The sequence below is a fragment of the Ixodes scapularis genome, unplaced genomic scaffold (assembly GCF_016920785.2).
Source record: "Ixodes scapularis isolate PalLabHiFi unplaced genomic scaffold, ASM1692078v2 ptg002250l_1___fragment_2___debris__unscaffolded, whole genome shotgun sequence".
Taxonomy (NCBI): Eukaryota; Metazoa; Arthropoda; class Arachnida; order Ixodida; family Ixodidae; genus Ixodes; species Ixodes scapularis.
The window spans coordinates 36,126-62,276 of NW_024610237.1; the positions used below are offsets into that span (position 1 = coordinate 36,126).

Below are 26,151 nucleotides of genomic sequence, written 5' to 3' on the forward strand. Positions count from 1 at the left end.
ACTTGTGAACAGAGTACACTAAGGGAAGTGAGAATGAGGGAGCCGACTACATGAGCCGGATTGACTAGATTTCTGACCAAACTACATGTCGGAGCGCTTTTCTTTGTCATTGCTTCTGCAGCCTGTCTCCCTTTTTCTACAGTGTTTGTTTAGAATTCAATGCATGTTTTACTGGTATGAATATTGTAACCTATGTATGTTGCATGAATGTTACGCATTGAAGGGGTTGTTTGTTTCTTTGCTTTTCTTAGTGGTCACAGGTATTAATTGCCTTACTTGGTTGTCGGTTTTGTGTGTGGACAATCACAAACTTCTTTCGTTGAGGTGAACTGTTGTGTGCCTATCGACTGTGCGTGGCGTGGTATGTAGTGTTCAAGTGATTTCAGGTATGATCATGGATTGTCCAGAATGTGTCCGCCCGATGGTGTCCGCGGAATCTTTGATCACCTGAACTAAGGCCAGTCTACAAGAGACAAGACTTCATCCCGGTTCTTCGTCCCGTGCTCGAGTCTGTGACGCTTCGCAGTGTCACAAACTCGGGCATCGGCCACTCTTCCACAATTTTTTTCTTTAAGCATTTGTGCTGCTCGCCGATGCCCCTTCACTAATTTGCCTTTTGACTGGGTCACCCCGCGTTGCAACCATGGATGGGAAGACAGAACTCGGTTTTGTTTTTCTCTTCCCTTTTCTTTCACCCAGGAAGTGCCATTGCCAATGACAAAGGCGGGAAATGTGCCTGCCGGGGAAAGGGACTGCTTTCGTGAGGAGCCTATAGTTTTCTGAGAAAGCTTTCTGGGACGTCAAGGAAAAAGGATGTTCGTGGTTGCGGGGTGAAGAAAGCAAGAACAGGGAGTTTAAGCAGGTCCTGCCAACACGAACGGTTCACCCCAGACAACTATCCGACACCGCTGAGCATTCGCGGGCGGCACAGTCGGGATTTGGGGAGCGGTTAGGTCAAAACGTCACCACTCGCACTGCCCGAGTCTCATGTAAACCTACGCCAACGGAGAACAATCCAGTGCTTTTCAAGATGGCGGATGGCGGGTCGCCGGCAGAAGCTTGAAGCGGCCCCAGCAAGAAACTGAGATTCTCCGTGACAGACAACATCTGGCTGCTGTGGGAAGTCATCATCAAGAATCCTTACGAGGAGAGTGCAGGGTGGGTTCTGATCACTGACGCTCTAAACCGTGCCAGTGGTAAAGCCCTTACGATCCGTACTGTCCGGGAATGAATGTATCGTCTGCTGGCGCTGTTCCAGCAGCAAGACACCGCCAACCTCAAAAAGTACATTAAAAATTTTTACTTTATTATGTATTGGATGTATCCTTTATAGCAGGTGGTAGCTTGAAATGTAGTTGCTGTTATGACTGTTTCTTGTTGCCGCACTTCAGGCACGGAAGAGCAGTACTCAGAGAAAGAGGTGCGTCTCCAAGAGGTCGCAGACCTTGCACAAAGTTTTTCACCGGCGAAGAAGAACAAGCAGTCGCAGAATGCTGCGAAAGCCACTGCAACGATGCAACTAGATGGCGCCGCGGAAACGTGGGTAGCGGCCGAAGGTAGGTTTTAAGGTCACGCTTTGTTTGGGCTCAGTTGGTCAAATAACCTTTTAGAGAACACCAACGTGCTGCTGTGTGGGAACATTTCTTGAGTAAGAAGAGCAAGGGTGCAAGAGCAGTTTGTAGAAATTGTGGCAAGCAAACGCAGGGTCCGGTAGAGCGATTGTAAAAACATTAAAGTGTATGTCGTGCTCTTTGGAGCATGGAGCAAAATACTCAAGAGGACGCTGAAAACAATTCTCACTTGGAAACTCAATTGTTCACCCTTGAAGACGACGTGACAACGTCAGGTAAGATCTAAAGCAATTTATTATTTGGAAATTAGCAGTAAAAGCCAAGAATAGTCGTTTTCCGTAATATTTACTTTTATTTTTTGTTTCCTATTGGTTCAGAGAGCAGCCAAAGCAACCATGGCACGTCTTCACAAGAGGGGGCAAGGAGTTCGCCAAGCGCACTGCGACCTACAGCCAAGGACAAGAAAGCATCGCAAAAACTCTCGGACTCTTTTCATCATTCAAACGACTGCAGGTTTCAAGCATGATTTAGACAAGCAAGTAGTTAGACTTGTGTTCGCCACAAACACATTGTTTCGTGCAGTTGAGCACCTGGAGTTTGCTACTCTCATGAACATGCTGCGTCCCGGGTACAAGCCGCCTTCCCAAAACTGAGTCGGAAATGCATTAATGGACGAAGCTTACCGTGAAGAAAAAGTAAATGCACGTCTGAAGCTGCGCAACAGGGTTGTCACTATGAGCATGAACGGCTGGTGAAACGTGCGAATTAACCAGTGATTGCGTCACTGTAATGGATGAAACTGGGCAGACATTTCTGGCTGACACTACTGACCCCCCCTCCCACCACAGAACATTCTCTTTCTTCAAATTACCGCGGTGAGGTCACAACTGTGAAAACGAGAGCCAATGCAAGGTGAGAATTTTTGTGACTTACAATGCAGCGAACATGGCGAAAACGAGATCTGAAGAGTGAGTCTTTAACAGGCATCCTGACGTACGGCTGCTCCGCACACACTCTCAACTTGCCGTCAAGAGGCTTCGAGGTGAAAACCGTAAGAGAACAGGTCGTGCACGTGATGAAATACTTCAGAAACAACCATTTTGCCGGAAGCAAGTACAAAAAGGAGGGTGGAAAACGCTTGAATTTGCCTTCTGAGGTTCGCTAAAACACCTGGGTAGACTGCTTGGCACTTTATTTGTCCAACTGGGTAATTTTAATGAAGGTTTATGACGAAAACAAACAGAAAATTGACAGTGCCATACAGCAAAAAGTGACAAGCCTACAAATGAAGTCCAGTGCGGAAGAGATGCTCAGCACAACGAATGAAGCCTACGGAGCCTTCATGTGCGCTTTGCTAGGGTGATGCCACCCTTTGAAACACCACTCGCCGACAAACCAGCAGCCATTTTGTTCCTCGGCGATAATCCATGGGGCTTATAACCCTCCCAGAAACAAGCACCTTATCTCAGAAGTTCAGAGCAGCGTTGTGGAACCCACGGAGGAAGGATTAGGATTTTCCCCCTCGGATGGGATTACCGGTGGACACAAAGGCCACTTTCCGGCGCACGGGGAAACAATGAGAGAAACAAAATGGCGGTGGAAGGGGGTGTGGGAAAGGGAAACAGGCAGTTGGCATCACTCTATGCGAAGCGCACATGAAGGCACTCTAATGAAGCCTATCGCAGTTGCCTTAGATCAGGTGTGCACAACATGCGGCCCGCGGGCCGCATCTGGCAGGTGGGCACTTCCTGTGCGGCCTGCGGACGTGACACTGTGAGATATGCTCAAGACGGAACATGTGCGATGATGCCAGATATGAAAAACCTGTCTGCCAGTTATTAAAAACCTGCGTAGTTCCCAATAAACATTCTTTTTGGCCCGCGTCATTTTTGAGTTGTGAAGCCCTGCCTTAGATATTGCACAGCGTTCATCCTGCACCCTCTCAAAGGTTGTGGAAGCCTGGAAGGACCGTGGAAAAAAACTGAAATCATTTCCAGTCGATGCCACAAAGCTTTCATGCTTCCGGCAACGGTACGAACAGGTACTGACTCCCGCACACTTTTTGAGCGTCATGGTTGATCCTCTACGTGTGTATCGGGTCCAGTTGACGGAAAATGAGAGAAATCCGCCTCTTACATTTGCAACCTCCTCCAGGAAGGTTTCTTGCCGACCCTTGCCAGGTTTCAAGCCCGGTCTTCTCCGTTCACCACAGCCCTGCTCATTGAAGAGGTGCTGAGAAGTGTTAAGCCTATAGACTGGTGTCGACGTCAGAGCAGTGCTATCGGAGAGTCGACAGCAGTTGTAGAGGTTCTAACTCAGCTTCTCAGAAGCATCGCATAGACGGCTGGAATTGAAAGGATGTTCTCATCGTTCGGGTTAGTGCACTCCAAGCTCCGAAATAACTTGGGCGTCGAGGAAGCTGGGAAGCTTGTTTTCTTTTATAAACTACTGAATGAAAACTGCACCAAAGCATAATTTAGTCACCACACAGTGAAATGGCTTCTTTTGCTTTGTATATCCACGTTGTCTGTGGTAGTTTCTTCTTTCTTGATTGTTCATGGGATAAAAACTATTTTACCTATATTTTTGCATAATAAAACTAGCATAATAGTTTTTGCATCATAGTTTGTTGATGTACTACGAGAAATAAACTTTGATTACTAAAAAAAACAGGCATTGCTTATTCCAACATGAAGTGTAATGTAGTTTGTATAAGGAGCTATTCATCTACCTTTATTTTAAGGCTTAAGTAAACTTGCAGTAAATACTTCTGCACTGTTTTCAGTTATTAGGGCATGTCAAAAGATTAGTCTGTGATGTTTTGTATATAAAATGAAAAAAGTAACAATGTTGATTTAAAAAAAATAAGTTTGATTTAAATTTAAAGAAAGACTGTGTTAAATCAATTAAATCAGATTTTTATTTAGGATGCAAACCGAGCAGCGCAGAAGATGAAGGGCCAAGCACCAGTCGGTATGTGAGACTCAGTGAGCGTGTGCATGGGCAGGAGGGGGGGGGGGTGTAACGTCACGCTACCCCCCCTTCCCCCCTGGAGGTGTATTTTATTCGTTCCTTAGGACCGCAAATTGTACAATTATTACCGTATCACTATTAACAAAAAGGTTTTACTCAACACAAGCTGAACTCTTTCGTCGCCCTCTCGAGTGCACGCATACAAAAATGTAGGATCAAGGTCAGCTTCGGTCTTGTCTGGTGTCAATCAGGTGGCTAAGACTTTAACCTGCGCTCGATCCGAGGCATCCGACTTCAAATCAGGCCGGAGCCACTCAACGGCTTCCACAGTTCCGGTCGATTGAAAGCGATTCCGGCGATTCCAGTGTGGCCAGATCCAGCCCGCATTATTGTTCATTTTTCCTCTTTTTTTTCGTTTTCAGTTTCCAACATACAGGATTGCAGGACAGAAATTATGATCAAACGAAACGATTTAAGATTCCACCAGGCCGAGTTATCAATGTGTAGCCAACTAGCCCAACAGTTAATTTTGATTTGAGTTATCAACTTTATCTCCCAATATGATAGAACTTCATATTTTTAGACAACGTGCGCTGGTCATCCGATGGCCCAATCGGCTCTCCGACATCGGCTGCCATACGCCTCCCGACGCTCTGGCGGCAGATTCCGTCCTATACATGGCGTTGCAGATTGTTTACGGCGCATCTAATATGACTTTGCTAATGCAAGACGCTTTCACGCTCGCAACGCGGACACAAGCATTTGGCCGGCGGCCCAAGCGCGACCGCAAGCAGCCGACGGACCGGAACGGCGCCTGCAGGAGAAGGCCAGGTCGCACTCCACGGGTGTGACCTGGCCTTCGTTGGGGGTGGGGCAGCTGGTAGCATTCGAGCGACGTTTCCAAATAACATTGCAGCAACATTCCTGGGTCCTTCTCGGCCACCCGGTTGGTTATAGCAAAATTCCGTGGCTCATCGCAGCCGGTTCGCACGCATCCGGCCCGCCATTCAGAAAAGACCCACTGATCCGATCCAACAACTCTGAACCGACCAACATGAAAGGAGCAATTCTGGTGCACCGCATTGAGCACGTTCGCATTTGAAGCTTTCTTTTGTTCTTTTTAGCCCGCATATTTAATTATATAAAACGCACATACGCACAAAAAGAACTACGCATTATTTGTTGGGCTGTTGCCGAAGGAAACTCGCGGCCCTCAGCGTGCCTTCGGGCATGCCTAGAGGTGGGAGTTCTCAGTCTGGCTCGGTACGGCGCCGTTTTCCTGCCAACTCTTTCTAAACTGAATTGCTGTATAATTATACACCAAACCGAGGTTTTCTCATAAAATTTAGCCAGAAATTGAATTGGTGCACAGCCATAAAAATTCAGGTTTTCCAGCTATATTTAGCGGGGAAAAAGGCTTCCCGCTAATTTAGAAGGGAAATTTATTAGACGTACGACTTACGACGGCGATTCAGGTCTGCCCGCTAAACATAGCTATCGAGCCCCAACGGACAGATGCGCACCATACAGTTGCCAACCGACTTTACTGACACCGACAATTCGGACTTGTTTGGTATTTCGGACCTAAAGGGGAACCGATGGAAATAGTGTGCACTCACGACCGACGTTTCGGACAGCTTGAAGACCGAAACTTTGATTTTTCTGACAAAATCGTCGCGAGCAATCACTAAGAAACACCATTGAGAAGCCGCCATTTTAGATTCTATCTTGGCTGCACACGGATTGGTTCGGCTTGGCAGCGCTACTCGACTACTGCCAAGTCCTACCGCAAGGTGACGCTAGGCCACAAATATTTTTTTTCTCCAGCTGCGTGTCCTTATCATTGCTACCATTTTGCTTCGTTCATACCCTATTCTGAAGTCGTGGGCCTGTGCCTCTTCTCTCGTCTCGATGAATCAGGATTTCGGACTACATTGACTCGGACGTCATGGCCCCATTTGTTCTTTCACCGCCGCGAATGGTCGCTAAGAAGCACGGAAGGTACTCAACAGTAACGCTAGAAAAGAAGGCAGCAATTCTCAAGCTAATAGAAAGTGGCCGAACGCACGCGAAGGAATAACCCGAAGCAAGGCACTGTTGACGACTTTTTTAAGCCCGCTTAGACGCGATAAAAGCAAGTTTTTTAATCTGCCAATTTTTCGGACTGTTCTACTATTCGGATTTTTATTTGGTTTCTGCAAAGTCTGAAAAGCCGGTTGGTGACTGTACCTCAGAGTTCGGTAGACCTACAAATGCCGTCGCATTTTAAAACGATGACTATGCAATGCTTTCTATTTCGACGTAGTGTCAGCCGCGTGTGCTGCAGACGCTAAATTAAGCCACGACGCTGACAGCCTGGACTCTCCTGCGCTGAGCCACTGGAAAAAGTTGCTCGCTACAGAGCCTCCTCCACTCACCGTACGGACATGGAGACCGCAGAGACGTGGACGTCATACAGACTCGGTGAGAAGTGCCCCGTGTCCGCCGTCATGTCCTTGCAGCGTCGACACGCTAGCGGTTCAGATGTCCTTGTAGAGTCCTTGCAGCGTTCACAGCAGTGAAACATGTCCACACACAGATCGCACAAGTACACACACACACGGACGCAGACATGGCCGCAAATCCTTCTGGAAAGAGAAGAGATACGAGACATTAAAATACAGTATGGTGTACAAAAGGGCCCAAAGGCTGGCGAATCCCACACACACTTGCCGACTGCTTACGACCAAGTGCACTGCAACCTCTTGCGAAACCTTACGACGAAAAAGCGCTTTTATTTATTTATTTTGAGTGACCCACAAACAGCTCGACACCTCCTTAGTGGTGCACTTATCAATGTTAGAATGTAGTCAAACTGTTGGGACACATTAAAAAATGGAAATTTAGGAAAAGACAATAGAAGCGGAACACTTTCTAAATTTACGCTCTTCATCAAAAATGTCTAGGCTAACATTTCCACAAATCTCTTCGAAATGATTATATGATTCGATTGAAGGCGTTTCATGGGTGCTGGGTGATATAAATCAGAAGGATAAAACAAAGAGTAAAGTCTACTAGACCTACGAGGAATGTGCAAATAGATGTGACTTAGTAGCGCTGGTGAATCAATCGTACCATTTACGATCTTATACAGAAACATCAATCCGCGGATCATCCTCCTGTTGCGCAATGTGTCCAATTCGACGAGGGCAACAAATCCCTTCGTAACTGTAGAAAAAATTCAGTTAAACATAACAATCAAACAATACACGGATAAATTTACTTTGAACACGCCCGTTACACTTGAATTAGTAACTCCAATACAGTTCCATACAGTTCAGGCATATTCAACACGACTATGCACCATCGAAGAAAACGAACTTAAAAAACAAAATCGCTTAGAAAAACTGTGTGTTATTCACGTAATGGCATTCGTAATTGTAGTTATGTGATGATTGAAATTAATCGCAGTATCCATAAAAAAAACCAGGTCACGGATTACCTCAACACGAATATCAGTGGAATGTTATGTATATGGAAAATTCAGAATTTCATGCTTTCTAGAAAAAGACGTAACTTTAGTCTTTGCCTCGTTTAAGAATAGGCCATTTTAAAGACACCACACCAAAATAGAATCTATACCACATTGAAGGCATTCACAATCTTCAACCCCTTTAACCACTGTAAACAACTTAATATCATCAGCAAATAACGTAAGGGGGATATGGCCTCGGAATTTAAATGTTTCAGACAAAAAAAATTGTTTTAAACATGATAGGTTTATATTTATTAACTTGGACAGAATGGTTTCAGAAACTTTCATTTATAAACATGCAGGATATATCTCACAATAAATTATTTTCGACATCATGAAGCAAGGTTTTTGCATTTTTTATTTAGCGCTGCTTCATACTCGTTTAACATAGCCAGAACATCTCACCCTCATTGGAAGCGCCAATTGCTCTAGATTTAGCCCCTAGAAGTTTTCCAAGTATAAAAGTAACAATGGCCAGGAAAACCCTATACATCCAAACAGAAAAAATCCAGAAAATTTGGTATGAGCAATCTTATTGGCTAAGACCCGAAACAGGGTTTACGACTGGTCTAGCCCGGTGACATGATATTATGCCATCTTCAGTAACACCCTTTCACAGTACCTTCCACATCAGATAATATTCCTGCTTTGCTACTCTTTCTTAGTATGATTTGCCTTTTGGTTCTTGTCAGTGTCAAGGAATGCCTGCTACAAAAGTTAGCTTGCCTACAAAGGACACAAACTGGAAGCTGTTGCCAGGGGAACAACAAAGTCTCAAAAAAAAAAAAGGTGCTAACAATGCTCCAGGTGAATTCTGCCTACCTCAGATTCATAAAAAAGAAAGAAACCCAAAGTTGAAACTTCAAATGCATTTTTCCTCAGTTTCATTTTTTTGACTGGAAATGTGGTATGAGGAAATGTATCATTTGTCATTTCAAAAGTGTGAAGATTTCCTTCAGTGGTGTCCTGGACTGAAATTTCCTGAGGAACAAGTTAAAGGGGTACTTCAACGGAATGCAAAATATTCCCATCGTGTTCAAAGATAGGTTGAATATGATCCACAATATCCGTAAATGACAATCGCACGTTTGCATTTTGAGCCTGGTGGCTGTATTTTTCGTTATAAACGGCCCACTCTGGCAAGTGCTCGGAGAAGGCCCAGCAGAGGCCACGTGACATCCAACACAATCGTGACGTAGGTCGTCTCGGGACGAGCAAAGCTACGGCGAGGCTGACGTCGAGAGGATGGCCTAGACGTTCCAGCCACCGAAGCGGCTGCCTTTGTACGAATTTTAAGTGACGGGCTAATCTTCTGTAATCTTGTAGGGGGACATTAGCGACTTCTGCGACACACAAAAGGCATTCTCGGGAAGACGGGAGTTCCTGCTTCCCCTCTTCTCTCGTCGTGGCCGGAGGCGAGACAACCTCCGTCACTAGCTGTCAAGGTTCCTAGACGGACATTACAAGTGAGGCGTTAGCGACATCCACCAGGTGCTCTTTGCTAATCGTTTAATTTGTTTTAAAATTCCTTTTCGTGACTTTTTTAACGAGATATTGGTATGTTCGGTGCGATGCTGCTTTTTTGAACACATATAGACCAAAAAATGAGCGCCGAAATTTCGTTGTAGTATCCCTTTAAGGTACTCATAATCTGAAAAAGCTAAATTCTTCATGAAAAAAATTTAATATTTTAAAGTACAGAAATTCGTTCAAATCTTTTGCTCTTTTTGGATGTTATTATATTTCTCTAGAGTTGGATTTTCTACAGTTAATTTTTACCTTAACTTACACTATGGGTATTCTACTTCACATTAAACCAAAAATTTTGGGGATTATAATTATTATTTTTTTTTTAAATACATTTCCTAATAAAGAAAATTTTTTCTGGAGCCTGTTAAGCATAGTGTATTGTGGAATTGGCCTACAAGATTGAAATTTTAGATGTCATCAATTCTAATAGAGTTCAGTACACTCTGAAAGTTTGAATCACTTTGAGGAAACAGTTCAAAACTTGACTCTCCCAGGCCTTAATACAAGCGAGATCATTCACAAAAATTAAAGAGTGAAGGATCGAGGATACTGCCTTGGGGAACAGAGGTAGATAAAAAAGGAGCAGATAATCGACCGGATACTTGCACAAACTTCACTCAATAAGATAGAAGGCTATCGGACACACGACAGCACTTAGTAAACAGACCGTAACTAGAAAGTTTACACAACGGTAGTCGATGGTTTACTTTATCAAAAGCTTCGGTCATATCAAAATACACTACATCGGCTTGTCCTCCATTGTGGTACTACTTGACTCAAGAAACATAGATTTGTTTCTGCAGAGCGGCCTTTCATAAAACCATGAAAGTAGAATAAAAACGCAGGCGAGCTGCTGCATAACTTATTTAAGAGAAACCTTGACACCAGGAACGGAAGGCACAAGGACAACACTGTCTCATACGGTGTTGTCCTTGTCCCTTCTGTTCCTCGTCTCAAGGTTTCTCATTATGAAACCATGTTGTTCAGGAATAACCTTCCGACGAAAATATGCATGGAGGCAGGTGTGTAGAACACTTTCATATACTTTTCACGAAATACAGAGGGGGGAGACAGGCACAGTTGTTAACCATGGATCGAACACCAGATTTATGATATGGAATGACAAAAGAGCTTTTCCAAGAGGCAGGAAACGTTTCAGATTCAAGCGGCAAGTTAAATATATGGACCAAAACTGGACAAAGTAGATGAGCACTACCTTTTACTATATAAAACTTAGAAGGCCATTCGCTCCCGTAGATAACTTTGGTTTAAATTTTTTAATTGCTTCCAAAACTTCAGATGCACTGATTGGAGCAACAGTAAGGTAATCCATGCAGTTTATATTCGAGCTTGGCAATGGGCCATTATTAGTACTAAAACAAGCACTAAAATGACTCGCAAAAATACTAGCTACATCTACTGGGTCAGTGATGTAATTCTCGTAATCTCGCAATGTAATCGTGGTGACATTCTCTCCATTGCTTTCTTTGACAAACTTCCACATACACTGCGGCTGCACACTCAAGGAGTTTTCCACAATGTAAGCGTGATGATGCTCTTCTTGCCGATATATTCCTTTCAGCCAGTGCACGACATTGACCGCATCTCGCGTACCAATCGGCACGTTTAGTTTTTTTTGTAGAGAAGATGATAATGTAGTTTGCACCTTAAGCAATCTCCTAGTTCCTTTGAAAACCATAGGAGATAGTCAGTTGTACAAGATACCTTCTTTGGTGTGAACATTTGCATGCTTTCCTGAGCAGTAGTAGGAAGTGTGTAAGTTGATGATTCAACGCTCTGATCATCCAAGACACTGCTCCAGTTATAGCCACGAAGATACTGGTGTAAGGAATACAGTGGCGGAACCGATAGGTGGCGATTTGGAGCAGCTTTTGTAGCAGGAAACGATGGGTTTTAGGGCAGAGATTGTCCCTTTTGGAGCAGACAATTTGGAGCTTTCGCATTACAAAATGTTATATATCTCTTTGAAAGTTAGCCTGTGGAAAAAACTGCAGTTGTTGGAGTGTTGGGCGACTATTTAAAGTTCCCTACCTACCGGGGGCCGCTAAAGATATTTATTTACTTATTATTTGAACATTCAAATGCGGGTAATTTTGCAGATGTCCCAATTAGCCTCTTAGGAGTACCGATAGCATCTTGTCTTCGTTTGACGCAAAAAGATGTTTTCGGCTACTTTGTAGAGTTTGTATCAAAGGGACGCATTTGTCGAGGGTTCGACATCAAACTGACACTTTTGTGTTGAAATTGTCTCACGCTCCTCTCTGCTTTGTAGTCGTTAGGCATGAGCAAATAATAAATTTTGGGTTCGAAGCAAATTCAAAGTGTATAGGAGTTTTGGCCGAATATTTTTTAATCGAATATTGAATAGTTGCTGCGCCTTTCTCCATGCCTTTCACTATTGTTACACCTGTCCTGTCGTCCGTGCTCCTTCATTGTCCCCATTTGTTCACACTCTTTAACCTTTTATTCATTAATGGACCAACTAGCCCAAACCCAATTTTTAATGTTACCCATGCTTGAACGAAAATTCAGCTGAACTCGCAAAGGTTATGAGTTCTGTTAAATTTAATTTTGTTATATTTATAGACCATGGCCTTTGAAAATCCAATACATACGTTAGGATGGCAAGTAATCGACAGATTCAACATAAAATGAAACCTATAAAGGTTCCCAGCCATACCTAATTGATGGGATTTATAAATATTCTTGCTATATACAAATATTTTCTTATTCTGAATATAATAAAAAAAAAACGCGAATAATCAACACAGGTTGTTCGAGCATCACTGCCTAACATATACCATTGCATAATAGCCACAGTTCAATTTTGAAGATTTTACTGCAATGCAAATATCAACAACCAGAATGTCTCCTTTTTTTTTCAGTACATAAGGTGCGTGCATGCACCATAACGCTTTAAAGGTGTGTTTTTCGCCTAATCGCACGGCTGCGCTGCGGCAAAGTGATTCGCGGTGTCAGCTCCGCGGGTATTGCTTCTCCGTAGTGCGCAGGTGCGTCGGGAGAAGCGCACCCAAGAGAGCTAACTCGCTGCAATAAATACTTACAAACAGTACAAACATCGCAGTTCATTTTGAGGCGAATATCAAATAGTGTGATATTTTAAACTACTATTTGAATATTCGAGCAACCTTACACTTTGCACGTAGCACTTAAACATAAGAAAAAACTATATTTTTTTTATTTTAGTAGCATTGCCAGCAATGTTACGTGTCAGAGAGTTTCAGTTTCCTTTCAGAAAATAGCCCCTTTCGGTGCAGGCATGGCGCAAATAGTGCACAAATACAGCCTTTGGAGCAGCATGTAGCAGGTTATTCGTTGTGGTGCAGCTTGGCGTAAATGGCACAGCAGTTCCACCACTGGGAATAGTAATCACCGCCTGAGTAGGAAACCATGATTTTGAATGAAGAATGAGCTTGTCAAGTGGGAAGAAAAAGGATACAATAAACGGTGGACGATAGTTACACACCCCAGAGAGCGGCACTTTGGCAAGACTAATATCAACAACAGAGGTGACCAGAGCAAGGTCAAGGATCTTTCCACAGCAACTGCGGAAATTATTACGTTGTTCAAAACCACTAAAAATAACTGAAGTTAGCAAACAAAGTAGCTTCATTTTTGTGTTTGCATTACTAACAAAGAAGCTGCCCAACACCCAATCGAAACCAGCAACGTTGAAATCGCCATACATGTACACTCAAAATTTTGAGAAGTCAATTCTTTCTTCCAGTTAATATGTTCACAGAAGACAATGTTATCAAACATCGGCCTAAAGTAGAATTTAGCAAGAAGATAATTGCTACTGTCGGTAGACATTACTTCAATCCGCATGCTCTCTGGATAACACTCAAGATCATTCCTCCTATGAGCTCTCGGACTTGTATCTGCAGCAATCAATATGCCTCCCCCAAGCTCGTTCCAGCTTTCTCACAATCTCGATCCCGTCTAAAAACCTCATATTTGGGCAGAAAGCGATCGACACAAACTGGTGGCTATTGCCAGGGGAACAACAAAGCCTCAAAGATAGGGTGACCAGACGTCCCGTTTTGGCCGGGACAATCCCGTTTTTGAGGTCCCCTTCTGCCGTCCCGTCTTTTTGTCCCAATAAAGAATCGTGTCCCGTTTTCGCAGGAGTGCATAGTTTCGAAATTGGCACCAAGCGAGTTGAAACAAACCGAAACTCTGCCTACTTGTTACAAGTATATTTTGCAAAAATAACCATAGGTACTTTAAAACCTCGACCGGAAATGGCTATACGCACGAGGCAAAACTTGGTGGGTCTCGCATGAAACGAATGTTTACAAAGAGCTTAAATTTGCAATAAAAAAAAGGTAGCGTAGCTTAATGAAAAGGTGCTGCTTCATACGCGGCGGACTCAGGTTCAATCCACAGAGTGTGCTTGCTTCTTTCTTTTTCCAAACATTTTTTTTTTTTTGTCGAGCATTTGGAGATATTTACATTTCTTTTTTACAATTTACGCTGAAAAATAAAAAAAAATAAAAATTTAGTTGACAAAACTTTGCTGAACTAAATAGTATGGGACTCCCTTTCCGGCGGGTTGGGTTAGCTTAGCTTTGGTTGCTGGTTATACGGCGGGGCCAGGGTTGGGCAGAAATACTCAAAAATGTATTTGGAAATACAAATACTGGGATACATTAAAATAGTGGCTAAAATACTGATACTGATATATATTTGTAAAAGTGTATCGCGATACGTATCGGAAATACATTTTAAAAAGAGGCAAAATGTATTTGGAAATACAAATACAGGAATACATTCTAGGGAGGGCAGAAAAACAAATACAGAAATTCTGATACTGCAATACATTTTTAAAATTTGTTTGAGACGCCAAATGAGATGAAGCTTGAAGTTGGAGGTTGAAGTTTTTGATCCTGAAATTACTTTCCCGTAGGCATGGCACTATGCCTTGAAGGTAGTGATTTCGGACGACGAGGAGTCTTCAGTGGGCTCAAAAAAGTGAAAGCCGTTTACAACTTCCTGTAACGCCGAATTGGAGCGCAGCTCTTGAGGAGGAGGAGTGGAGGATATATTCCTCCTCCTCCCTCGTGATCATGCCTGCTAGTCCTCCTCCCCTCCTGCTCCCCCTCCCTCTCCTTTACCACCTCCTCGTCCTTCAAGCTCCTCCCCTCCCCTCGCCTCCGCCTCCTCGTCTCTCCTCCCCCCCTCCTCCACCTTCGTACTGCTTTCCTCCTTGCCGCTCAAGCCGGACAATGAGGGGAGGAGGAGGAGAAGGAGGGGGAGGAGGAGGAGGGGGAGGAGGAAGAGGGGGGAGGAGGAGGGGAGGAGGAGAAGGGGGAGGAGGAGGAGGGGAGGAGGAGGGGGAGAAGGAGAGGGAGGAGGAGGAGAGGGAGGGGCGCGGTTACGCCGACGCCGACGCCGACGGCGACGGCGACGCCGACGGCGACGCCGACGCCAACGGCGACGCCGCTCAGGCTGGAAACGGGCCCCTAAGAGCTGCGCTCTAAAAACGTTCCATCAAGGACTGACCGCCGTCCCTTCCCTGACATCCTGTCTGTCTGATGAGGGATGCGAAGATTCGACCTCTAAATAAATTATATGTCATCCTAAATCACCACGCCCCTGTTCAATAAGGACGCCCCTGTCAACATTTATCACATGACGTCACGGTGGAATGAATTGGTATTCCTTATCTGTAGGTGTGGCCTTGAACATGAAACTTTAGCACGCTGCTGTATGAAAGGACAATACATACTTTCGTTGTAGGTTACCTCGTTGAAGATCCATCCAGCAGGCAGTGTCATTTGGATTTTTCGAGAATAGTGAACTACCCGAAGCAACCTGGAACACCTGTCCTATCTTCTTTTACGGTTGGAAAAACGATACGGTGGCATCGCTGTTGTTAAGGTCTTTCGTATCGGCCCTCTGCCACCAACGCATGGATTGCAGTTCTCAAGTTTGGTCTTGCATACTCCAAATAGAGACTTCGTGGATTGCGACCTGATATTGCCGGCACAAGTGCGAGCTCTCCGAGAAGTAGCGAGCTCGAGACGAGTCGCAGGTGTACGAAGTCTGGGTCGGCACAGCGAGGTCATGTCTGACTTCCTTCCTGGGTTTCGGATCACCAGAGCAGCGGGTTACTTTCACGTCGGCTGATGACGTACCCTTAAGCCGTGCAATATTACGGGCGGAGCCGCAGGCACATTCGAATATGTGTTGAACTTCACTGCGTGAGTCATCCTACTATTTCAAGTCAACCACCACCAGGCTCTTGCTGAAACAGACTGTGACTCAGCTTTGCCGGCCTGGTGTACTGCGTACGCTAAGGCAAGAGAGACGGTTAGCAGCGGGCATTGGATGTCAGCAAATAATAACTCAAGAAATTCCTACCTAAGGACCTGCGGCAGAAGATGCTCTGACTCCACTCCTGACACGCCACCTAGTTCGAGTCCCCGACTACGCAACACTTCTCAGAAGGGAGGAGAGGACGCATAGGAAAATAGTTAGGAGAATCGGAAGGAACCTTGGTCTGTATGGTAACGATTCCCCAGCGCCTCCTTGGGCCTGGTGCCCTCAGAAGTAAAAAAAAAATGCATTGAATTTTCTTTCCGGGGGGGGGGGGGGGGAGTATTTTTCAAGAAATGTAACGAAATACATTTCACCCTGATTGTATTGCAATACAAAGGAGCATTCAAAATGTATTCCGATACAGGAATACAGATACTGATGAAAAAAATGTATCGCGATACAGAAATACAGATACGAAATATATTTCTGAAATACTATCGCGATACATTTGTATCGCGATACTGCCCAACCCTGGGCGGGGCCAAGTGGGTTGATAGTTTGGTAATTAGCAGCCGCATTCTGTCGGCGAGAAGCGGCGTGAACGCGGGCGGGGAGGGGATTTACCCAGAGAGTAAAATTTAGTGCAATATGATGACGTTTTGAAATAACAGCAGTTATTTCCTTAAATCTTTTCTCCCAATTTTAATCTTTAATACAATCCCATCCCCCCCTGGGTTGGGATGTCCCATTTTCTACATTGAGGAATATGGTCACCCTACTAAAACAGCAAGGTGCTAACAATGCTCCAGGTGAATTTTGCCTACCTCAGACGCATAGAAAAGGAAGAGACCTAAAGTTGAAACTTCAAATGTATTTTTTTCAGCTTTACTTTTTGGCCAGAAATGTGGTAGGAGGAAATCTATCGTTTTGTCATTTTGAAAGTAGAAAGATTCTATGCACTGGCGTCCTTGACTGAAATTTCCTGAGGAACAAGTTAAGGTACTCATAATCGGAAAAAGCTAAATTCTTCGTGACAAAAACTGAATATTTTATAACGCAAAAATTGGTTAAAATCTTTTGCTCTTTTTGGGTGTTATTGTTTTTCTCTAGAATTGCAATTTCTACAATTAATTTTTACCTTAACTTGCACTATGGATATTCTACTTCACATTAAACGAAAAAATTTCGTAGATTCCAATTTTTTTTAATACATTTTCTAATAAAGTAGCTCTTTTATGGAGCTTGTTAGAGGGGTCATGAAACTATTTTCCAACATTTTCCTTCTTAGCTTTCCTCCTCTGTACCAAACAGTTCAAGAAGACGGAAAGGAGGAACTCCCCTTTTGCTCGGACCCCCGTTTGTGTACCTGGACACTGCCGTTCTCCCCCTAAGAAAATTAGCCCGTCGCTCAAAACTCGCACAAAAGTTGCTTTCCCCACCCCGTTCACCCCTAAGCTGACAGTGCTGTGGAAGCTACGTGCACCTTGGGCCAGCCACACTTTTGCCACGTGATCACGCTCTCTCGCGCATACCCACGCGCAGAGAATGAGGTCAGGTGATGAAAGGGAGGCGGCTGATTGGTCTGGCAAGCACGTAGCTTCCACCACAAATGTCAGCTCAGGGGTGAAGGGAATAAGTGTTGTCCGGTGTCGTGTGACGTGCATTTGGGCCGGGTGATGCCTAATGGGGTTCAATTCACCCTGAAAGTTTGAATCAATTTGTGCATACGGCAAAGATTTGCACGTGTCACCATTGTACACCGCCTCCGGAGTGTCTTTATTATCACGTCGAAGGAAAGTAAAGCGTTTGAAATTTTTGCACAATATAACTCATAATAAGACTGGTTTAAATTTTGATGATTATTTGCAGTATAACGCGAGTCGCGATACAAGGTTGAAGCGCAAGTATTTTTCTCGAGTTCTGCAGTAGAAAATATGTTGTTAAATACTCCTTTTTTTCTTATCCTATTGGTGAGTGGAGTGAGTTGCCCCCAAGTGTGACCGCGATTGCTTCTACCACTTTATTTGTGAGTGCAGTTGATGAATTGTGTTTTCTGTCACCAATTACTAAGCCACTTGTTATTTGTTCTTGTGTTCATTCGACTCATTGATGGTTTCTGATGCTGTCTTATGCCTTGGTCCTCAAAAATTGACCGGCAGTATCCTCAAATAAATAAATAAAAGTTGACCCTTTCCAGCCATGTCCCTAAAAAAAGAAAAACACTTTTTAGGTCCGGTTGAAACACGCGTGTCAAAAAAATTAATTTTTTTGTGCAAAAAACATTTTTTTAATGCAATTTGACGGTGCAAAATGCAATTTTGTTGGCAGACACCTCCTTTCCACTCGTTGTCTCTCTCGGCATTTTGGGCGCATGAAAGAATGGTGAATCGCCTTCGCCTTCACGACCGAGATGGTATTTCCAGAATGACCCGTGATGTCATGGACTTCACGCGCAGAATTTGAAATAAATCTCTCGTTAACAATATTGCTTTAATTCTTTTTTTTTGCATAAAATTTATTTTTTGACATGCTTGTCTTAGCCACTGTTTAAAAAAAAATTTCCTTTTCAGGGACCTTTAATGTTAAAATTATTGCAGACGTTTAGACAATCTAAAATTTAAAAGTAAACATTTGACAGAGATCTGTCTGGTTGGGAACGAAACGATGTCAAAAGACGACGTCTCACTTTCCTCGGTTGTGACTTTTAGTGAAGAGACAAGCTCCATGAAATGGCCAGCGTTGCGCACATAGGTCGGTGTTTTTGCAACGAGAGGGGAAAGAGGGTGGTGGAGGTAGTTGGAGACTGCTCGAAGTGGTGAGGTCAAGATGTTTACGCTAAGTCGGAGAGGAATGTTTGTTTAATGGATTTTAGAGAGCCCGTAAAAACCAGGAGCAGAACCATTCCTGCATATAAGCCGCAGGTAGAGGTTCCTCAATTCTGGATGGTTTTTGAAGGTTTCGTCGAGGATCCCGTATAGCTTCGTCTATATTTGCGTCACAAGTTTGTTTCCCAAGCGTTCCGGTCGCCCTGGCCTTTAGCAGAGTCCGAAACGCCTCCGAGAAGGAGCGAGACCCGCATGGAAGGATGTGCCTCAACGTATATGAACTGTGCCGCCTTCTGGAATTTCGACTCAGCAGCACCTACCCCAAAGTGTTTGCGCGCTATGTGGATGATTGCTTCGGTATCGTCAAAATGCCGGAGGTTAGCAACTTTCTGAAACATCTAAACTCCATCAAACCGGCCATCCAGTTCGCAGCAGAATGCGAAAAAGACCGCAGCTCGGCATTCCACGATGCGCTTGCCAAGCGACCAGGAGAAGATCGGACGTTCGCAGTATACTGAAAACCAACCTACACTGGACGTTACCTCCGCTTTGGCTCCTACCGCACTACGAGTCACAAAGGCTGCAACCCTCCTGTCCAGAGCTAAGAACATCTGCTCCTCGGAGACAGAAAAATAAAAAGAAAAAGGCATCGCCAACATAAATAAATGAGACGTTTACAATTCTCTGTAATGCCAAATTAGAGCACACCTCTTGAGGAGGAAAGGAGGGTATCCCCCCATCCATCCTCTACTCTTCCCCCTCTAAACTTAGTGGGGAAATTGTCCCGCTACATTTAGTGGAGAAATGTTTCCACTAAATATAGCAGAGAATGTTTTCCGCTAAATTCAGCGGGAAAATTTTCCCCCAAAATAAGGCGGGAAAATTTTGTGAAAATTTTCTCGCTAAATTTAGTGGTAAAATTTTCCCATAATGCAACGCGCGGTTCCGCCAACGGCGACAGCGACGCCGCTGAAGCCGGTGACGGGCGCCTAAGAACTGCGCTCTAAAAGAATGTCTACACGCGCAACTTCATCGGTCGTGTGGCCCACCGCCAAAACCGTGGTCATCGGAACCTCCAGCCTCAAAGTAGTACGCAGTCCCGCCGGAACACCCACATCCGTGATCCTTACATAAAGGTGACCAGCGAAGCATTCACGCGTACGCTGGCAAAAGAACGTTTTCAGGCAGCCCACGAGCCGGCATCGATGCTTGGGCGCCCGATGCCACGCCCCAAAGACCGCTCTCCTAAAGAAAAAGCACGAGGGGTCGTACACCAAATTCCGTGTTCCCAATGCTCCGCCACTTACAACGGCGAGACAGAAAACCTCCATCAAAGAACTCTGCAACACAAAAATGATGGGCAAAAATTTGATCGGGTTAGTACCCTCGCAGAGCACAACCACCGTACCCATATTGACAACGCCGGAATAATCAGCGTTGAAACCAATATCCGCCAACGACTCCTCATAGAATCCTGGCACATCCAGACTACGCCAGGAAATATCGACAGGTTGACACGCACCTTACCATCGGCATATGTCAATGGGCAAACGACACCACCGTGGATGGAAAACAAGCAGTTGCTCTCCATGAGCAAATAGTCGCCCCTGATGAAAATACCAAATCGGTTTTGAAATGTCAGGCAGATTTTCACCAAACCCAATTACTTTTAAAAGCTCTTATGGTTGATTTTTCTAGCACAGTCCCGCCTGTATCAAGATACGCAAAATGAGCAACTTGAAAACTTCAAAGTCTGCAGCATGAGCAGAGATATATGCAACCTGCACATCGTTTGCACTCCCTCACCTGATACAGTCTAAGCTCATTATAACAGACCTCCATTTTGACCAAGATTTCGGTCTGTTGTAAAAGGAGTATGTTGTATCCAGATATGAAGTTGAGTCAATGGGGCATACAGGAAAACCAACCAAACTTCACAAATCGGTATGTTATATTCAAATGTCTGTTGTGACCAGGTCTGTTATAATGAGCTTAGAGTGTATTACCTACACAACAGGCGCAAAAAGCCAATGGTACCATACCCAAGCTACATGCTCTTCGGAGCTTCTAATTTAATTTTTGTTTAACTTAGTTCAAATAACTATTGCCCAGCACAAAACGGGCAACTTACTTACTATCACGAGCAAAGTCAAACTCGTAGGGCAAGATTGGCGGCTGAGTATGTTAGTTAAGTGCAGCCCAGTAAAAAGAAAAAGTGAAATAACACTAACCGAATGTCTAACATATGCACACTGAAAACACCAGGTTAAAAGTAGGGATGCACTGGCTATGGCAAAAACATCAAACGCCATCTCAAGGCAGGCCAACTTCCCACTGTCTAGGCCTCTATATATATAACAAATATGTGCACATTCATAGCAATCACCAAGAAAGTAATTTCGAGAGTTTGGCGTCCTGAAAAAAAGAGGCCAGCGTCTATTGCAAGAGATTACCATAACATCCCAAGAGATGCCCCACCCGCAAGAGATAACCATGTCCCTTGTTTTTAACTTGATCTAGTCTTTTTTTTTTTTTTTTGAAACATTGAAATACAGCTTATTTCTAGCAATCATGATGTTCGGAGCAATGATGGCCTCGGCATAAATTCGGCTAGTCAGCTATGGCGGGATATAAGCGAACATTGCCGAATGGGAAGCACCGTTTTCTTTGCTTCATTGCCCCTTGCCACGATAACAAGTTTGGCAAGGACACATAATCTAAAAATAGCATATTCTCCCAACTTTTCCCAATTGCACTCCAAACATTAGCGCATTCCTCATTTTCCCCCGATTTGCTCTCGATTTTAAGTGGGCTATTTTTCGAAATATTTTCGTAATTAGGTTAAGTTGGTTCGCATCTCTGAATGCGCTGGATATCTTCACTGCAGTGGTACCTTGATCAGATCCTTTCCTGCCGCCATCTGTTACCGGTGTATGAGCAAACTGCACTACAACAGCGAAACAAAAAAAGGAGAGTCACGCGTGAGCCAAGGTATGCATAAAAGCTGGGGCAGGCACAACAAAAAAAAAAGGCTAGCCAGGCACAAGCCCATGGAAGATGAGGGACCCACCGGTAGCTACGGAGACGTTGAGCGAGCCGATCAGATCGCTCGAAACGGCCGGAGCAGGACAACACGCAGTCGCAACCAACCCACAGCTCGGGATACATGCTTTGGTTCTCGTTGCCTGGACAGAAGAGCACGCATCGTCATCAGCAGTGCGGTCGAGAGTTTGAACTCAAGGCCGTCTCATTGCATGTCAGACCAAGTTGAAAATTTTGATACTCTATATGCTAACACTTAATTGCCAATTTCATTAAAAAAAAGCATTCATTTCTTACATAGCCCTTATGCAATACAGTGCACGGGCCAAATGATTTGATCCCACACTAAATAAATCGCAAAACTAAGCTTCGCAAGTTACGATGCTGTAATCGACTGTGGATGTACGAGTAGATTGCGCATTTCTTTTAAATTTGCCCAAAAAGAAGCCACAAATGAAAATATTCTTTTTATGAAACAATAAAGGCAAAATCCTTTTTACATCAAGGAGAAAAAGATGTTGTTGCATGCTGTTGAGGCATTTGATCGGACAAAACCGGAAATGGGACAAATGAGAGAAGCACCTGCCGGCTTTCATTAGTTTTCTTTCCTGTTTCGTCCCCAAGGCCCACCACCACAGTCTTTGGCATTGACGCAAAAAGCCTGAACTCGACTTTGGTCCCTAACAAAAGTTTGGCTCTTATTTGTATTTCCGGATTACGGCAACCTCCTGCAACGATATTTTCACAAAATAAATGCACCTCCCAGCTGAACCATTCTGGTACAGCCCCGAACGAAAGAGATGCGAACGACGGAGCGAAAGCCCCTCGTGCTCGTCGTGCCACTCGACAGTCGTCGGCGGAAGATCTCATGCAGCCTGTCGTGCGTTTTTCTTCTAAATGGGCTCTTACACCAGCACGGCATAAACCTTTTTTCTGCGCGATGCTTAGTTTTCGCAGGAGCGATTTGTCCCGCGTTTTCCGAAACACCCCGTATATATGCCGTTGACTTTAACAAAACATCAAAGTAGAACACGATATATTTTTTTTTCTATCTGCGTTGTTCCAAAATTATCCCTCGCAACGCGTTTCGGACAAAATAATACCAGGTTTTGTTTTCCGCCAGCTCCGCATGATGGTCAATTCACCTCGTTTCTTGGTATCTGGCTAGTGCAGGTCAGGAACTCGGTAGTTTTGAAAGAACCGAGTTGGATGAACATCTCAGAATTCAGACTTATTAGTCAATACCCCGAGGGCAACACATAGAATACATGTAGCGATTGGAAGTGTTTTTAGATTTAGAAATGGTCTTTTCATTATAAGCTCAACCACTGACTCTAACTAAGTACTCTTAATCCTAAATTTAGATTGAACGGAATTGTGTTACCAGCTGCACCAGTCGCTAACGGTAACTCTGTCAGATGGCCACAACATTTCAAGATACCTCCTCCAGGTCATACTTGAGAAAAACTAATATTTTTATTTTTCGGATAATATTGGTTAAGGGGGAACACTGGCTAGAGATTCAACTTCTGAACTACACAAGTCATCGGAATGAAATTTGCTGGGGAGATTTAACACCAGATGTATGTGTATTGTACAAACATTCAGCTTTCTAAGACAATTTTATATACCTGCATAAAATGTGTCACTTATCGTTAAGAAATCTACGGTACGCAAATGAAGCTACTAAGCACCATTTCGACTGAATGACTATAAAGCGGGGGATGTGGGACTTCGGGCTATCTAGTTTTTATGACTCAAATGTAAATATTTGAGGAAGAGTGATTACCTCAAAATATGAGATGCATATCTGTCCTATGTCAATTTTTGGAAACATAGTCGTCCCTCTATGAGAACTTCAACTAAAACCAAAAAAAAAAAATAGAGAGCCCGACTCCCCAATAAATTTCAGTTCAGAAACAGCTTGATTGTGGTATCAGAATACTTTTACCTTTGAACAAGATTCCTTTATATTAAATATGGCACGAAAAGTGGAACTGAGAAAAATGCATTCAAACATTGAACTTTTTTACTTCATTACTGCCTCACAATGTGTAGAAAATATTTTATATCAATGTAACTATTTGGAGTATGGTTATCAAATTTAGTGTAAGGGCATTTTAATTAGTTTCTAAACCCGAAAACCTCAAATTTGAAAAATGATTTTTTCAATAAGTTTGAAATTTAGGCTCATGTTTCCCTTAATACCGGTTAACAGTAAATAATTTACGGCTACGGTTTTCACAAATTTCAAATAATGATTTCATTCCAGTTACGGTTACTGAAAATTTTTTGCTCCCGAACGGTTTTTGGTTTTACTCGTGTTTTGAGTCCCTGATTAGCGCCACATGTCGTGGTGCCAATGGCACCATTGCTACTTTCGAAGCACACAAAACTGATTTTCGAGGGTTGATTTTGAAGTGGGTTCTTGATCCATCTGGTTCATGCAGTACACAGTAGCATACTTTACAATCTACAAGTCCCATCCCCCTATCAACGGCCGTTTTCACAAAAAGGTCATTATATAAGTTGAACTTTTGTATAAGTCACACTTCTCCGTATAGTCCGCACAGTGAAAATGCACAGGTGTAGAGTAGATGAAGGCAAATATGGCAGCCGGAAGTTGGACATTGGAACTCTCAAAGGGCTACCTAGAACAACAGTCCGCAAAGGACGCCGCGCCAAGTAGCCGCGGACCTATGCCGACATGCTTTGGACTGTCACAGGACCACTGCAAGAACAGGCAATTGGAGGGCTGCTCTGCCATTCTCCCTTGTCGGATATGTTGATAAGGCCTATATCCTGCATAGTTAAGGTCCCTACTTACAAAATATTACACATACCGTAAAATTCCGAGCAAGCGCCCCCACCTCAGCAAGAGCCCCCCCCCCCCCCAACTTCGCCGCTAATTTCACATTTCCGCGCCGTTTTGGGAAAGCGCCCCCTCCCTTCTCCGCACCCGTGTCATGCACCGTGCCAACCGCGCCCAGGGAACACTGGCCTGCGAAATCCAGTTCCAAGAATCCAAACCAATCCAACCCTACTTTGCAGCTCGATCGCCAAGCGCCATTGTCGCTTTGTTTTGGCGGTGTCAGTTCGGCTATGCATTCTTACACAGTGGAAAAGAAAATCGAGGTCATCCAATGGCATCGTGAAAACGGGAAAAACGTACACCAGATGTCTCGACACATGACCGTAAAATACCGGGCAAGCGCCCACTCAAAATTTTGAGATAATCATAGAAAAATGGGGGATGGGCGCTTATCCAGTCATCAATTCCACATGTTAATGTACCGTGCATATTTTCTCAGATCTTACAAATTTGGGTATGGGCGCTTAATGTGGTATGGGCGGATGCACCGTATTCTACGATAAGCTCGACCGGGTACGGGAATGGGACAAGAATTTTGACAATTTGTGACAGTCAAACTATGGGAAAGCCAAATTTTGACGAAAGCTAAGTCACGGCACGCCGGTGTTCAGTGAATACGTGGACAATGTGCTCTGTGAATACCTGGAGCGCGAAAGAAGTGCAGAATGAGCCATTAGCTACCAGCTTCTTTCCGAAGAGGCTGTCAAAAAAGCCAACAGCATGCAGTTGGGAAACATTGCGGAATGCTGCAAACTTTTTCTTGCGACCGACTCGGAGGAGTGTTTTGGTGGTTTTGAAAGTGATTAATATAGCAGTGACAAATCTTTGGCCTAATAAAGTCTATGTTCTCAGAGATAAATAAAATATTAAATCCATGTGCACTGCGCTTTTTTTCTTTTTCTGGCAAAAACATTTTGTCGTCGCCATCTTGAATTTTGGTGATATTCCGGGATAGCGCCGGGCCTCCCCCCCACTTTGCAGGTAATTTTGACGCGTGCAGGGAGGGGGCGAGCGTCTACCTTTTTTGCGGTTTCCATGTCCCTCGGGGTTTGGGCAAGCCAACGGGCATGGAGAGAGTAACTAAATATCCGCGCGTCATATTTTAACCGAATGACGCGGAAACCTCCTCCACCTACGGGGCGACCCGCGGTATCGAAAGTTTACGAAAGCTGACATCTTAGGTCCTGGGCTTACTACTGGTCAGAGCCGCTAAAAGCTATTATGTCGAAATATAAACTTTTTCAATTATTTATAAAAGTATTTTTTGTTCACTATTTTGTATCAGAAAAGAAACAAATGCAGTTAATAAAGTACGGAAACAAGAAATGACCCGTCGACTTACCCGCCACCACGCAGTGGAAAAGGCGGCGTATACTAGAAAGGTGTAGTGGGATCAGGCGCCAACGAGCGGCGAGCATAGAAAGGTCCCGGATGTACGCGACGGCCCTGCAGTCGTACGAACTGGAGGGTCTGACCGGTTCCGAGCGTTCCCAAGGCCTTTGGCGAGCAGCTTTGGCT

General features: G+C 44.1%; 1 long non-coding RNA gene across 1 annotated transcript in view; it reads right to left on the bottom strand.

Moving 5' to 3' along the window:
• Positions 1-4,483: 4,483 nt before the first annotated feature.
• The window catches only part of LOC8052541, a 42,507-nt gene continuing 20,839 nt past the window's right edge, over positions 4,484-26,151 (bottom strand). The window contains exons 5-6 of the long non-coding RNA XR_006077299.1: positions 21,790-21,904; positions 4,484-7,171 (exon numbers count right to left, since the gene is read on the bottom strand). This is a non-coding gene — a long non-coding RNA (uncharacterized LOC8052541). The remainder of the gene's footprint in view (positions 7,172-21,789; positions 21,905-26,151) is intronic.